A 16800-nucleotide genomic window follows, 5' to 3' on the forward strand; every position below is an offset into this window, starting at 1 on the left:
AATTTCTAAAACAATACATGAAGGAATGTTTGAAGAAATCCTTAAAAAAATACTGAAATACCAGGATTTTTTATTAAAATCATTTAAGAAATGTCTGAATCAATTATTTGACTAAATTCTTCGAAGAAATTGGTGGAATCGTCGAAGAAATTCAAGAAGGAAATTCTTTAGACATTTTTGTGGGGATGCCGGATATATGAAACATTGTTGACCGAAACTTGTGGAAGAATTGGAGTTCCTGAAGAAATCCTTGGAGATACTACTGAAGCAATTCTTGTAAGAATCCTTGGAGAAATGTATTAAGGAAACCCTGGTGAAATTTCTTAAAGGAGTCCTAGAAAAAAATTCCTTCCCTGAAGAAATGATTGGAAATATTCAGGAAAAATTCTGGAGGAATCTTTGAAAAATATTGCAGAGGAATATCTGAAGGAATCCTCGGAATCGGAAGTCCTTGGAAGAATACTCGGAAAGAAGATTACCGGAGGGATTTTCTGAAGATTTTTTTGTAGAAATTCCGGACGTAATACTTGTAGCAATGCTTGTAGGAATCCGTTGGTGAAAGAGAAACATCAGAGAACAACAACATGGCTGTCACAATGGACCCCTACTAACGTTTTTCCGAAAGAACCTTTGAAGGAATTGCCGAAGGAATTCGTGAAATATTTGAAGTTTCAACTTTTGGAGAAATTCTTGAATAATTTCTTGAATGATCAACAGTTACAATCCAAGGAGGGATCTTCGGGGAAGCTTTCAGTTTCAAATTCCTGGAGAAAGCCCAAGTGAACTTAAAAAACTCCTAAAGCAATCCCCTGAAAGTTCTCTACGGAAGAAGAAATCATAAATTACAAGTGCTAGTTTAAGAAATAAAGCATATGATTTCATAAATTTTCGTCATGATTCTAGAGTACATGCGTCATGGTATTGTGACTTAATTTACCAGTTTTTGCCGATGGAATTAAAATGAAACGATACGTTCTGGTTTAATGATTAAGGCTTACGGTTTCATAAATATTCGTCATGATTCTAGAGTACTTGCGTTATGATTTCATGCAACAATTTATTATTTTTTAACCCTCGAACGATCGCGCTGTTGTATTTTGTACAACACGTTGAAAAAATCTCGCTTTTTGTACTCAGCATTAGCGTGGTGCTGGCAGTGGTGGCCAACCACACAAGTTACGGAAGGTTAAAATAAAATGATAAATACGTAAAACGTGACGTCGAGGCTATGTTACGATAAAACAATTAACAATATCATGCTGATTTTTATGGTGTGAGAAACGACGGTTCTGCAGCGAGGTGGGTCTCTTTCTCCTCGCCGGATTATATGGGAATGAAGGGACTTTGTTATTATCCTGTTATTACAGTGCAGATGACATAAACTCAAAATAAATCGATTATTATAGTCGCGTACGACATTCCAACAGAATGACTGTTTTTTACAAGATTTGAGCAACAAATAAATCCACTGAATTATTTCCGCAAGTGAGCATGAATGATCACGAGTCAGTTTGCTTCACAAGCCAACCGACCGATGAGGAACAGCAGTCGCAGTTTGTTTGGTTTTTCTACACTCTTTCGTAGTGGTTGCTGACGCTGATAACTGTTCGAATATTTCATATTCGCTCGGATTCAAGCGCTGGAACGGTCACAATCATGAATTAATTAAAAAAAATCAATAAGAAATCATAACTGACAAGAACAAGTTTCATACATAACGCATTTTATTTAATAAACAAATTACAAGATTCCTTAGTACATGCGTCATGATATTATGACTCAAGTTGTCACTTTTTTGCCCATGGAACTAAAATCATCAATGACAATTACTAGTTTCATCAATAAGACTTATGGTTTCATGAAGTTTTCGTCGTGGTTCTAAACTACATGTGTCATGATTTCATGCAACAATTTATTGTTTTGAGCACTAAATACGGAAAATCTAAACGGAAAAAAAACGTGAGTCATAGAACCATGCGCTGAGTCATTAAATTATACAGCAGCGTCACAAAACCATAAAGCAGCGTCATAAAATCACACAACAAAACAAACAGGTGCGAATTCTCTACTCGGTACACAGATCTGTGTATCCATTTGATTTTTCATGTCCATTCTGATGGGCGGTGTTTTATCGCAAGGCAACAAAGTATTTCATGAATGTTCAAAAGTGAAATAATCATATAACTCTCACATTGTTAAAAGAATATGTATTGTGTTAAGTTTCCAGAAAAAAAAGTGTCAAAAACCCCGTTGGGAAACTTCTGCAGCAGGAGGTAAGTGCGCTTGTTTTGTATGCAAAAGTGATACTTTTCAGAAGATGTTTTCTTTATTCTACCATGATGACACATAACTCCGTTCACTACTTTGTGAATATATTCCATTCAACAAAAAATGGAATGCCGAATTAAGAAACATCAAAAAGTGATTGGAATTACGAGCGATTTAAGTAAATTAATGAAAAAAGAAATCATAAATTACAAGCACTAGTTTCATAAATAAAGAATATGATTTCATAAATTTTCTTCATGATTCTAGAGTACATTCGTCGTGGTATTATGACTCAATTTATCAGTTTTTGCTGATGGAACCAAAATCATGAACTATACGTACTACCCAGACAACCAGGAATTGCATAAGGATGCACGCTATACATCGTATAAAGCATAGGTTCCCAAACTTTCAGGTGCGCGACCCCCTTTGGCCAGCAGACTTACTTTTCGCGACCCACCATAGAAATTTTCTCATTTAGGTGTCTGTTACAGAAAAATATTCGACTGTCCCTCGCGACCCCCTGGATGAAGGCCGGCGACCCCTCTGAGGGGTCGCGATCCACAGTTTGGGAAACCATGGTATAAAGTACTATTTCAAGTTACTATCTTATATATGTACGGCTGAGGGACAATTTTTATCGCATATGATGTTATTTTTTGAACTTACTGCGATGTATCTGGTAAAATCATATAAGAGTGCAAATTAACTTTTATAATGTGTGACTACATCGTAGTAGACGATATTCCGATGCTTTATTGCGACAAACTTTGCTTATTCGCAAAAGCGTTCGAGTGAACTCGAAAAGTGTTCATTGAATTCGCATAATTGCGTACTGCGATGATTATACGACTTCGCTTGGTACTTTTCTAATTATGTCAGTTTAACCCGTATTGGTGTACAAACTAAATCGCATAAAAGTGAAAAAAAAAACTCGTTCAAATGTACAAACAAACTCGCATAACCTAGAATCGTTACGGCGGGAATATTGCGATGTGATACGTGATAACAATGAGAGAGGTGCTGTTTGAGTGCCAAAAAGCTACAAGAAAGTGAAAAGTCATCATTATGGTTACAAGACAAGTTACAGTCATCTTTTTTGTTTTGTTGACCTGATAATTAACAATGGGAGGCGCTAGCAACAGAAGAGTAGTGGTAACTGTGCGAGAAATCATGCTACAGTGCACGGAAAGGAAACCAAGTGCATTCCAACAAGCACTGAGGTGAGTTAGAATGTCATGACAATTAATCAGTGTGTCTCATAAGTAGTGTTTGGTGTTAAGTGTGAAGTGCGGCACGATAATCTTAAGGTTATAAGTTCGATACTTAGGTGACAAGATTTTTTATTTCAAATATTTTTAAGTCGCATAAGATGCTATATGACGTCATAATAGTGCATACCGCGAATCGTATAAGATATCGCTTCAAGTCATAGCGTCATTATTTTTCCGTCAATGCACATATAGCACCTCCACTTTTGAACACTTTTCAGATTATGCACTGCCAAAGATAGTAAAGGTACTACGCGTCGCTAATTCAATTCCCAAACTGTCACGTATTGAACATTTCAAGAATGATTTTTCATTAGGTCCTAACTGGCTATTTGATCGATTTTCTCTTGATAATCGCCAATAACTTGACGAACACAAACAAAATCATTATTCTCCTTTTTTTATCTATATTAACGAGATTTTTAGCCCTGGGCTAGTTCATCTCGGGACCCACGCTTTACTTCCCTTCCGAAGGAAGAACTCACATTTTGCGAGTTTGTCGGGAGTGGGATTCGGTCCCAGGTCCTCGGCGTGATAGTCAAGTGTTCTAACCATCACACCAGGTCCACTCCACATTATTCTCCTTGTGTTTATAGAAATATATAGTCATCACAAAGAGAGGATCGATGAAAAGAAATCGACAATGTCAGTTAGGCACTAATGAAAAAATCATTGTCGATTTGTTGTAAATCCATTTCATCATTAGCAAGCAAGTTTATGGTTAAGTCGTAGAAATATTTAGAATAATGCTTAAAATAACCATCAATAGTAAGAAACGAGCTCACCAGTGCAATAAATATGACCCACAAGCAATTTCAGGTTTCAAAATTAGGTATACCTCATAATCTTTATCCACATTAACATGCGTGCCAAATTCAAGGCTTATATGCACACAACCAAAAACGTAAAAAATCGAACTGTTTTGCAAGTCACCGGAGCATGTAAAACCCGTCCATAACGAACGAAGGGTATTTCCCTCCCTTGCCCAGGCGGCAGAAAGTTGGGAAGAAAGTAGTTCTTGAAACCTGCCACCACGCACACTTCGTCTTCCTTCCGTCCAAATGTCCACACAATGCCATTGTCGGTGACGTTTCGCCGAATGGAACTGTGAATTCTTCTTTGCTTCACTGTTTCGCGCATATCCCGAAGAAACCCGAAGGGGAAACCTCGTTTAGCTCTACCTTGCCTGGTGTTCGATCTTGATTGCGTGCGCGGCCTACTGTGAGTGTGTCTGAGGATTTGCTTCCCCCTCGCTTCGGTCGTCGTCGCCGGAACGAAGAATCTGCCATTGTGTAGCGTTTTATTGTTATTGCCTTAGTGTTTTTACGTTTTATGCAGATCTATAGGCTAGGATTCTTCTTCCGATGACGGAAGGGACGGAAGGAAGTTGCCTTCTTCATCAATCAAGTACCCCATTAGCTTCGCGACGACAACGGCTTGACTTAACTGCTTACCCCGGGGGTCCTCCGGTGCGGTGAGTGTTGAGAAAAATGCAGTTCATTGCAGATAGCATAGCAGCTAAACGGTCCCTATTGCGGTTGGGACCGACTCCGTTACAAAGATTTATGGTTATTAAGAACAAATATTTAAATATACTGACAAGGGATAGGTTTATTGATCATCAGAGTTCGATTCCGTTGAGATCGCAGCAACCCGAATCGGCAATTGCGGAAGGTGAGGTTATGTTTGCGGTCGTAAATTAAGTTTCCTATTCGGAAGAGATACAGTGACCGAGAAAATAAGAATGTCATTGGAAAATGGTAAAGTTTTCAGAAATTCGTATAGTACTGCTTGCTAAGATTCTTTTTAAATTTTATCACAACTCAACAAATTTGACAATGAGGTACATTTTGTCATTTTTTTTCATATGCTTTTTAACTTAAAACTGTTAACGAATGAGAGTAATCAGTTTTGTACCTTTTTATTCCGCCCTATATAGCTTATCCTTTGACAGATACGCGTATTTCGACTACCACTTGTAATCTTCCTCAGTGTCAGTTATCCACTGCGAACTGTTGCTACTATAAAGCGGATCCCTTATTTTGCCAATCACTGTACTTATCTACGGGAAACTTAAAAGGGTTTAACTCATTTGAATTTTACAGCCTTTCGGTGTTTACATTTCTACCCAGTAAAATTTCATGGCTCAGCGCCTACTATTCATAAACTGCAATTTTATTCAAATTTTTGGCTACTCTGATTTCACCTCGTACAGTTCAAGGCAAACATAACCTCAATCAGTTTCCCGAAAAAAAAAAATCACCGCTTTGAGAGACTTTCCAGATTGCTGCACAACCGTACCGTTCCCATTTTCCCCATTTCCGCGTAACATGTCATTAGCCTCCGACATAGCTGCAATGCAACACGTCCGGATTGAATTCTCTTCCGATGAACCAGATCGGATCGACTTAATGTGTATGCTGCACCGTTTGATTCCCGAAATTGGATCGTTTGCGGTTCACACGACCGACTCCACGCGGTAAGCTAGGTCCACCACAGCGCCGCACCGGTGCAGCATAGGTTATGTACACACACGTGGCGTGCTGGTGGTGCATACGTGTGTTTGGGCTTGCTCGGTTGCTGCAGACAGTCCACATTGGGATAGGTTTAGCAAAACAAGTCTGATGAAATGTGTGTAGCTGAAGCTGCTGGAAGCTGGCAATTATCGGAAAAGTTGATGACTGGAATCATTGGCCATCAGCCGCCGGCGACGGCGGTGGGACGTGCTTTGCGATCTCGAGCTAATGGAAAACTTTTCGGCTCAGATGAGGAGAAGATGAGAAATTTTGGAGAAAATGTTACTTTTTTGTTATAGGATGCAGTAATTAATTTGCAGAATCAGATACCTATCGCTCTTCAATATTGTTTAGGTGGATTTCATGTTACGGAAAAAGCAACTAATTGCAAAAACTTCGAATTTTTGAGTCACAAAGCTGACGAATAGGGCAATGAAAAAAAGTGCACTTCTCCGGCTTTTGTCACTTTCAGAAAAAGAGTGCTTGAAAACATACACAGAGTGTAGGAAATTGATAATGTTATTATGAAATAATGAGTAGATGATTTGCTTCGGTGTTCCGAGACATGTGCCTGTTGTTAGAGACAACGAGAGGAAACGGTCGTAGTAGTCGGGAACCATCGAGGAAGGGAGAATTTGCTGAGACGTGGTGACATAACATAACATAACATGACTGTTTGAGAGCGCAAGTAATTGAAGAATTATGTGTTTTCGGTAGATAATCTAATCGTGGTTTATTGAATCTTACTATGGATTCGAGCTAGACCCTACACAGAGGCTCAAGTCGACCATAGTGACGTGATGTTCATCTTGGCTAGCATACTTATTCATGTAAACGCGCCTAAACTCAGGGTCCCTTTGGCAAAATTAACCCTTATGTGGCCGACAGGGTACCCGGGTACCCAGCGCCTTTTTAAATGGGTGTAGAAAAAAGCAAAAAGTTTGTCGGACACATAACGGTTGAATGGCTGAGGAAAAACAGATTCGATTCCCGTCGGTCTAGAAACTTTTTATAAAAGATATTTCTATGACTTCCTTGGGCCAGTGTTGGGAATACTCACTTGCGAAAAGTTATACTCACTTGCTTCTATCTCAGTCCACAAGCATGCTATCAAAAAATTATGTTTGAAGGGCTTTTATATTGTAGTTTAATCTAAAAGTTTGCCGAATAAAGTAGAGGTCGCAGACGCATACCAACACCGTGAGAGAGCCGTGAGCACAAGGTGAGTATAAATTACACAAATTTTACTCACCTCGTACTCATAGCTCTCTCACAACTTTGGTATGCGTTTGCGACATTTACTTTATTCGAAAAACTTTTAGATTAAACTACAATCTAAAACCCCTTCAAACATCATTTTTTGATAGCATGCTTCTGGACTGAGATAGAAGCAAGTGAGTATCACTCTTGCAAGTGAGTATTCCCAACACTGCCTTGGGCACGATATACGAGTGGAAAATGGTCATTGACAGAGAAAGCTCTCAGATGATAATTATGGAAGTGCTCATAGAACACCCATGAATTGCTCATAAACAGGCTCTAAAATTCTAGGGACAAACTCGGATTTGACTTTGTGGAAAATTCAGTAAGAAATTAAGGACAAACGTCTTGTAATCCCGCTTCAACAGTGCATCAGAACTTCAGACACACAAATTTCAAGAAGCAAGCTTCAAACAACAGTACATTCCATTATTCTGTTCTTGCTCACTTGTAATAAGCTTAAAATAAGAAGCTTAGGTGCGCTGGTTTTGTTTACGAAGAGATTTGTGCGCTCGACATCGAGAGTAGGTGCCAAAGTCGGTCATTGTGGCGGCCATTTTAGAATTCTAACAAGTCTGTCCTTAGTGGCAATTTGAGGATTCCTTAGTTTGAGTTGAATTTTGGAAAAATTTCGTTCAGAATTCGGTTGTAATTGATGAGGGTGATAAGAAAATACTGGAATTCAATGCAAAATTAGCTGAGATTTTCTAGCGGGATACTCGGAATAGCATTGAAAGGATTATTTGATGCCAAAATACTGCAGAAATCTCATCGAAATCGTTCCGAACAACCTCTCAGAACCTTTCAGGAATGTTGATTGTGTTTTCGAAAAAACTGACAGTTATTCCAGAGTTTTTTTTTTAAACCTTCTGAAGTTCCCTCTTGTGTTCTTGTAGGAGTTTCTTCTACAATTTTAAGAATGGTTCCATCTGGGTTTCATCCAGTAGTTCTTTCCTGGATCTCTCCAGGGTATTCTTACGAGTTTTTATCAGAAATGCCATCCGGGAATTCTCTTGCAATTCCTCGACGAATTCGTTCCGAAATTCATCCAGGAGTTTCTTCCGAAATTCGTCCAGAAATTCATTCCAATATTCTTCCAGCAGTTCCTTCTAAGATTCCTGTCGAAGTCCCTGCAGGAATTCCTTTGGTAGTTTCTTCAAAGATCCCAGAAGTTTTTTTTTCCTGGGATTCCAAGAAGAAAGTCCAAGATAGTACTTGTTATTGCAAAACTGATGGTCGATGGTCCCGGGAGGCACTGCGAAGGGAACTTCAGACTTGTGAAATTGGATCAACGATTTGAACCGTCTGGTTGATAATTTAGGACTGATATTTTTTGATATATCCTGTTGTACAATGATTATGTATTAGTTGAGGCCTGGAGTACTAGGGTGATCCAAAACTCTAAGATTGGGCGCAAACAGTCCTATTGGCACGACTAATGTAGGAAACTGAAAAGGAACTCCTAGAGGAATTCCTTGCAAAACTACATGAATATATTGAAGGAGTTCTTCAAAGAATTCCTGTTGAAATTTAATAACACACTCATAGGAAAAATCCTTATGGAACTTCTGGAATAATTGCATAATAAATTTCATAAAAAAAAAAACTCGCAAAGGGGTGTTTTTGGAAACTCTTTGTTGATTTTCATAAAAAAAAATTCAGAGAGAATTCCAAAATGAACTTCCGGAAGAATTCCAGAAGAATCCGCAAACATTGTAGAAGGAACTCCTGGAGGATCTGGCATTACTCTTGCAGGAATTCCGAAAGGATTTCCTGGATGAATACCAGAACAAAATACTTGAGAGTTTTCAGAATGAACTCATGGAGTAATTCTGTAAAGAATTCTTGTTTCGACTCCAGAAGAAGTTCTTGGGAGAATCCTCCAAGAGCTTCTTAGAGAAGTCCCGGATAGTTTTTCTGGATGAACCCTAAAACGAATTCTGGAAGAAACCCTAGAGGGAACTCCTAGAGAAATCACAGAACGAACACTTATGCAAACAATCAGAGAAAAAAAACTGTTGTTCCATACGATACGGAACTTCTGGAGTAATTCCATAAAAAATTTCATAAAAAACTCGTGAAGGGTTTTTTTAAATCTTGGAAACTCCTCGTTGATATTCATAAAAAAATATCAGAAAGAATTCCAGAACGAACTTCCGGAAGAATTCCAGAAAAATCCGCAAATATTGTAGAAGAAACTCCTGGAGGATCTGGCATTACTCTAGAAGGAATTCCGAAAGGATTTCCTTGGTGAATACCAGAACAAACTACATACTTGGGAGTTTTCAGAATGAACTCATGGAGTAATGGAGTCATGGAATAATCAAAGAGTTCTTGTTGGGACTCCAGAAGAAGTTCTTGGGAGAATCCTACATGAGTTTCTTAGGGGAGTCCCGAAAAGTTTTTCTTGAAAAAAACCCAGAAATAAATCTGGAAGAAATCCGAGAAGGAACTCCTAGGGAAATCTCAGAATGAACACCTAAGCAAACTAACCAAAATAAAAACTCTTGGGGAAATTCCATTAAAACTTCCTGGATGAATTTCAAAGGGAACTCCTGTACGAATCTTAGACACCATCATTATTATTATTCACGATTGAATCCACGTTTGAATGTAAAACGTTTTTATTCTCGTTCACGCCAGCAAATTAAATGGCAAACGAGTTAAAAACGTTCAAAAGTGAAAACGTCTGTAAACAAGAATGATGGTGAGAATCCCGGAAAGATTTACTGGTTGAATCACAGAAACAAGTCTTGGAGAAATCCCCTCGATGAAACTCCTCGAGAGATTTTATTTGGAACTCTTGAAAGAATTCCGGAAGAAATTTCTGGAGGAAACTCAGAAGGAACTCTTGATGGAATCTCAGAAGGAAATCCGACAAGAAAATATGAAGAAAAACTTATGAAGAGATCCTAGCAGGAACTCCTGGTTGACCTCAGTAGAAAACCCTGGTGCAATTTCGCGCTGAGCTCCTGAAGGAATCGTAGAATCCCAGAAGGAGCTCCTCGAGTACTTCCAGAAGGCGCTTCTCTAGAGGAATCACAGAAACTCCTGAAATAGGTATTATCAAAAAGAGCTCTAGAAAGAATCTTAGGAGGAACTCCTGGAGAAATAACCGGAAAAGAAAATGCTAAAAGGAACTTCTTGAGAAATCCCCGAAAGACATTTATTACAAATCCCAGAATTTTTCTACAATTTTCTTCCGAGATTCCTTGAAGAGCTCCTGTTGCGATTCATCTAGAGGTTCCCTACGAATTCCGGTATGGACTTATCCAACGGTGAATCGAATTCACTCGGATCGAGAATTTTGACACTGGGACTGGAGCGGGAATTCATCATATCTGAATCTTAAGAAATTGTAGGAGGAATTCCTCAAAGAACTTCTGTAGGAAGTGCGTAAGGAACTTCTAGAGCGATTCCACATAGTAATTAAATTTCATAAAACTCTCGCAAGCATTCCCTAGCATACTCCTGGAGGATTTCCATTAGGAACAGAATCGGGGAGAACTACCTTCCGGAGGAATTTCAGCATGATCTGCGCAGGAGCTCCTGGAGGAATCCAGAAAAGAGTTCCGAGGAATCCTGGAGGCATCCCGGAAAAACTTTTCCGGAAGAAATCCGGGAGGAATCGCGGGAGGAATTATCAAAGTAATACTAGAAGTAGTTCCTGGGGAATCCCAGAAGAAGATTCTCAGGAAGAATTCCTGATTAAATCCCAGAAAAAACTCCTAGAGGAATTCCAAAAGAAGGATGAAAGAATTTCGGAAAGAGCTCCTGAAGGAATCCCGAAAGCAATTCCTGAAACTATTTCTGAAAGAAATCCAGGGAAAAACTGCTGGAAGGATCCCAGACAGAACTCCAGGTGCAATCTAAAAAAAATCATTGAGGAATACGTAGAAAGAACACCTGAAGAAATTCTAGAAAGAACTTTTGGAGGAATCCCAGAATAAATTCCTTAGGGAAACTCCTGGAGGAATCCCAAAAGATGGATGAAGGAATTTCGGAAGGAGTTACTGAAGGAATTCCTGAAACAATCCCTGAAAGAAATTCTTGGCAAAACTGCTGGAAAGATCCAAGACAGAACTTTAGATGCAATCTAAAAAGAAAACCATTGAGGAATCCCAGAAGGAACTATGGAAGGACCCCTTAGAAAAAAACACCTGAAGCTATTCTAGAAGGAGCTTCTTGAGAAATCCCAGAATGAATTCTTTAAAAATCAAGATGGAATCTCTGGAGGAATTTCAGCAGATATTCGTGGAACAATCTCAGAAGGATATTCTGTATGAATTCTAAATAAAACCTCTGGAAGAATCTCATAAAGTAATCTCTGGAAATCCCAGAAGAAATGAATGGAAAAGTCCTAAAAGAAATTTGTAGAAAAACGTAAAGGAATTCCTGGAGTAATCCTGGAAGGAATTCCTGAGGAAACCCAGAAGGAGCTTCTGGAGGGGTTATATATTTGAGCTGAAACCCCCATTCAAACTTCAACTCATTTGTGCCCGCTCAGTTTTCAGCCGATTGAGCTGAATCTTTCACAGGATGTTCTACTGATCCAAGGACACAATTCTCCAGGTGGTGCCCCGTGAAACTTTTCGACATTTGTATATTTGGGCCAGACTATTACTAGAGGAATGCCTAGAGGAGTTCAACGATGAATCCGTACTAAAGTTCCAAAATCCAGAAAAAGGGATTTTGTTAGAGACACATCCAATGCCTCTTCCAGTAATTTCCCAGAGTTTTGCTTAAACAGTTTTTTTTTTGCAAGGCTTTACAAAAATTGGAAAAATGCATGTAAAGGTGTTTGTTTTAAGATTTGCTCATTTTTTTTAAAGAAGATCTGACAGAATTACTCAGGATATGTATTAGGGTGGTTCAAAAAATCGTGTTTGCTCCACACCGCTTATTCGATTCATAACCAGATTCTGTGCACTTTCTCAAAAATTGAGCAGATTTGGTTGAAAATTAAGAATGCACAATATGGGAATTACCAGGACCAGGCAATCCACTAGAAACTGCGTGAGGAGCTTTGCCCAAACCTGAAGATACTCTCTAGATTTTGGCATAGGTCTGACAAATGCACATGAAGCGTTCGGATGACCGCTCCATGAGCAACCACTTACTTTTCTAAGAAATTCTGCCTCATGACGACAGTAGAAACAGTCCACAGTGCACGTCTGGATGACCACACTTTTGCAAGGAATTCTGTCTTGAGGCGACAGTAAAAACAGTCCACAGCCCGTCCCGATGACCACACCCCAACTTTTGTAAGAAATTCTGTGTAATGGTGACAGAAGAAATAGTCCATAGCACGTCCCGATGACCACACCTTTACTTTTGTAAGAAATACTGTCTCATGGCGCATCCGGATGACCACTCCCTTACTTTTGTTAGAAATTCTGTCTCATGGCAACAGTGAAAACAGTCCACAGCGTGTCCGGATTACTGACTCATGGCGATAGTAAAACGGACCACAGTGCGCGTCCAGATGACCGCACTTTTGTAAGAAATTCTGTCTCATGGCGACAGTAAAAACAGTCTACAGCGCGTCCGGATGACCGCACCCTTACTTTTGTAAGATACTCTATCTCATGGCAACATTAGGAACAGTCCACAGCGCATCCGGATGACCGCACTCTTACTTTTGTCAGAAATCGACCTAAGGGAAGAACTGTGAGATACGTAGAACCCAGAAATTTAAAAAAAAAACTCGCAAACGTTCACAATAGGGGGATTCACTTAACAGCGTAAACTGATTAAACTGATTAAATGTCGCGATCACCAAGGCAATCTTTGATTATTTCATTCGCAAAATCATGAAACATTTCAAATAAGTAGAAAATCATGGCTTACGCAGCAATTTAATCTGTTTAGTGAGTACCCCTAATGTCTTAATGCTATAAAAATCTTTTGTTGAGAAACGAGTTCTGTCACGACTGCAATCTGATGTTAGAATGAAGAATACATAACTGAACCCAAAAAAAAAAAAATAGCGTAATTTATCATGGATATTCAAGGTCGGAGTCGAGTTGAATGATGAACCGAACTTTGCCCACCGGTCATCCATCATAAACAATATCCTCAAATAAACTCTTCACAGCTGAGTCTCGAGTCTGGGATATAAAATTAACAAAGTAATTACAACTTAATTTTAATTGCATTCTCGGTCTATCCCAACTCACTATATATACCTAGGTACTTGTTGCTAGAGCGAGCCGTTCATATCCCTGAAAATTTGTGCTGGAAATGAAACGACAAAACTGCAACACAGCAAGTCAAACCAAACAAACTCGTAATATAGCCCTCGGGTTGTGATGCGGCGGCGGCGATGTGGTGTGCATGGTATCTCCATGGTAGCCAGAAATTTAATATAACTCCCAGCGTGAGATCCTAGGCAGCAGTGTACAACTGTTTCCCTCGTCCCCGGTGATCCACCCGTTGACGGTTGGCGGATGACACTACTGCTGACTGGGACCTGGGAAAATTATTGGAAAATTGCTCCAGGAAACATCTTTTCTTTCGCATCCGTTTTGGGCCGATGCCATGCATCCCCGGGTGGGTAAACAAAACGCGATAGAAATGTCATTGTTTGGCATGGTGTACCTCACGGTGCGCTGCATGCATCTATTGACGTGTAGTACTTTGGGAACTATCATCGCTAGTTGTAGACACTGGATTTGTAGGTTGGGGAATTCATCCGGGTGACTTCCAATAGTATGACTGTGTTTATTGAGAACGCAATTTTCGCCAATATTTACTCTTAAACTTCGATATAACTTATTCTCGAGTAAAATTACAGAGTAACGAAGGTTCATCACAGTAGGCGTGCAACGTTACTCTGTAATTTTACTGCACAATACTGGACGTTATGTTCAATGCTCACTACGATGACAAGAGACAGATATTATCTTCTTTATCCTTGACATCATAACCCTAAATTTGGCTCAGGTTTCCTACAAATTTTACCATATTTAAAATCACTTTTTTCAATACAATTGACAGATTTGAACGTACACTAGGAAACTTCAGAATGTTCCTAGTCCGCCAGTCTATCTGTTACGGCTCTCTACAAATCGTCAACTACCGGTTTCAGTGCTACAAAAGCAACAAAACAGAGAAAGGACAAATACGTTTCCGATCAAACAATTTTCACTCTTGACTGCGCGTAAAATGTCCTGCAGCGATAAAAATCTATTCACACCGAGAGACATGCACACGAGAAAGCGAGTGGAAATAGGCTCGACACGACCGCCCGCAGGATATTATCGTTCCGACCGAGTTTGTTTAGGTAGTTTCTGTCGGTGCGGAGAGTGTCGTGCCCCTTCTTGGGAAGGAGCTTGCCACCATGCTCTCAAATAGGCACTATCATCAGCGCTGTAATAGAAGTAGCAAACATCACTAAACAAATGTGTGTCTATAGGAAATGTGATGTAATAGTTTCGTGTCGTTGAAGCCTGCAGTTCCAGGACACCTGCGGACTTCCGAAAGTGTCGCACCATCTAGCCTAACGTGTTGTTGCGTTGCGTTGGAAGGAGTGATTACAAGCAATTAGTCATTTACTTACTTCCTAAATGCACTTCCTCGGTTGTGACGCCGAAAACCGGTGACAGAGGGGGCACGAACAGTATGGAAATTATTGTCCCCATGGGAAAATGCATGTTGTTTGAGCCTAGGATGTAGATCTTCTAGTCGCGATAAGAAAAGGAAGTGCCTGAAGGGTGTTCTCTCTGCTCCGTGTGGATAGATTTATGAAGTGTTGATTACAATATAATTAACGAATCGTTTCAGGCAAATAATCACCCCAATGCACATTATGGAACAATCTAGGAATCGGACGACCTGTTGTTGATTTGATATTAGAACGATTTAGAACAAACATACTGACAGCAGACAACTGATGATTGATTTGAGTTTATGAACGGTTAACTTTATGACAGTTGCACGTATGCTTTCAAGATCATGATGTGATAAACCGGTAAAAACGCTATCGTTTCTAACAAAAATATGCGGCAATTTACTTAGACTGAATACATACATCTATGATGTCTACTTCGTGTGCGAACAGAGTGGAATAAATTTCACAATAAATAACTAAACAAGTAACGAGCTCACCAAATTAGTTCACACTAAAAACTCCGCTGCAGAGCAGCACAGAGATTTGGGATTAACCTTTGACTCTAAGACAAGATTGATTGCAACGTCGAGATGACGAGGAATGATGATTAGTTGGATGTTGCTAAACTTCTACATTCCTTCATAAGTAGCACGTGAACAATTATTAGTGGAAAGGAAATTGCCACACGCTTCGTTTATCCAATGCTTAGAAACGATATAATGATAAACAGGAACGTACTCACCAAATCTGAGAAATCCCACCACTACTGAGACGAAATTATAGACCCACGTGGCATGCAGTTTGAAAACGCAGCCGCTCGCGCGCACAGCCTGCCACAATTTTCAATTCGCAAAGTCTGGATCTAATCACACTCCAGATATAAGTTGTTCCTTCGGAAATAAAGTCTTGATTTCCAAGATAAACTAACCAATGGATAAAAATCTCGTAGAAAACTGCTTGTTCATAATTATCAAAACATGCTGCACGGGATCCAGAAAGCCTTCCACTTGTCAAATCAAATCTTCGGAGAGTTTTTACAGTTCCTTGAACCAATAATAACTTTCAAACCCCTTCAAGCTTCAAATTGCTTCGAATTACCAATTCCGCGAAAATTAGTTCCAAAAGATTAGTAAAACGATCATCACTCACGCCAACTTCTCAAGCATGATCGTCAAGCGAAATCCCCATATCCATCGTGGCGGCACGTGCTCTCTCACCTGTTCAATTATGAATTAATAAAAGGTAAAATTTTATCCTTGATGCAGTGCACAGCAGTAAAACGGAAAGAACACACATTAAAAAAAACGGTTGGTTATCGCATCGCGTGAGTAAAACACGCCAATTCTCGTTAATGCACCGCACCGGAACGGACGAAACGGATGCGACCGGGCCCGAGTCGCAGCAAGCGGCGAAAAATTGTCTTCACCTTAAGAACTCGCGTTCGCGTTCGTGTGTGAGAAAATGTCTCGTTGAAACGTTAACAACCTGGCTGAAACATCCAAGTAAGCCAAGCACGCGTGCTCGAACAAAACGACTCTAGGTGAAAAACGTGCGCGAGACTGTGCAGTACAAACTTTTTACACTGGTGCTAGGTTAGGTGTTAACAGAAAATCATCCATTTTAATTAGTTTTGAACGAACTGGGAATGAATTGGTTTGGTGGCTGATCATTAGTGGGAAAATTAAAGCAAATCACTCGACCCTAAACCTTTCCTCTCTGCTCTCGCGCCGTTTCAGCTGAAGAAATACGAAGTCGGGACTGGGATGGGAAATGGGAACACGAAGGGAACGAACAAAACAAAAGAGATTTGTACTTGTGGTTTTCAGCGCAGAAAACATTTATCGCTTTCGAAGCGTACTCATAAGGCACAGTT

The 16800-nt window shown here is 39.7% G+C and overlaps 1 protein-coding gene across 5 annotated transcripts in view; it reads right to left on the reverse strand.

Moving 5' to 3' along the window:
- LOC109421495 (rap1 GTPase-activating protein 1) overlaps positions 1-16800 on the reverse strand; it is a 404145-nt gene that overhangs the window by 232164 nt on the left and 155181 nt on the right. The gene's annotated exons all lie outside the window — the stretch shown is intronic.

Source organism: Aedes albopictus, chromosome 2, assembly GCF_035046485.1.
Source record: "Aedes albopictus strain Foshan chromosome 2, AalbF5, whole genome shotgun sequence".
NCBI classification, from domain to species: domain Eukaryota; kingdom Metazoa; phylum Arthropoda; class Insecta; order Diptera; family Culicidae; genus Aedes; species Aedes albopictus.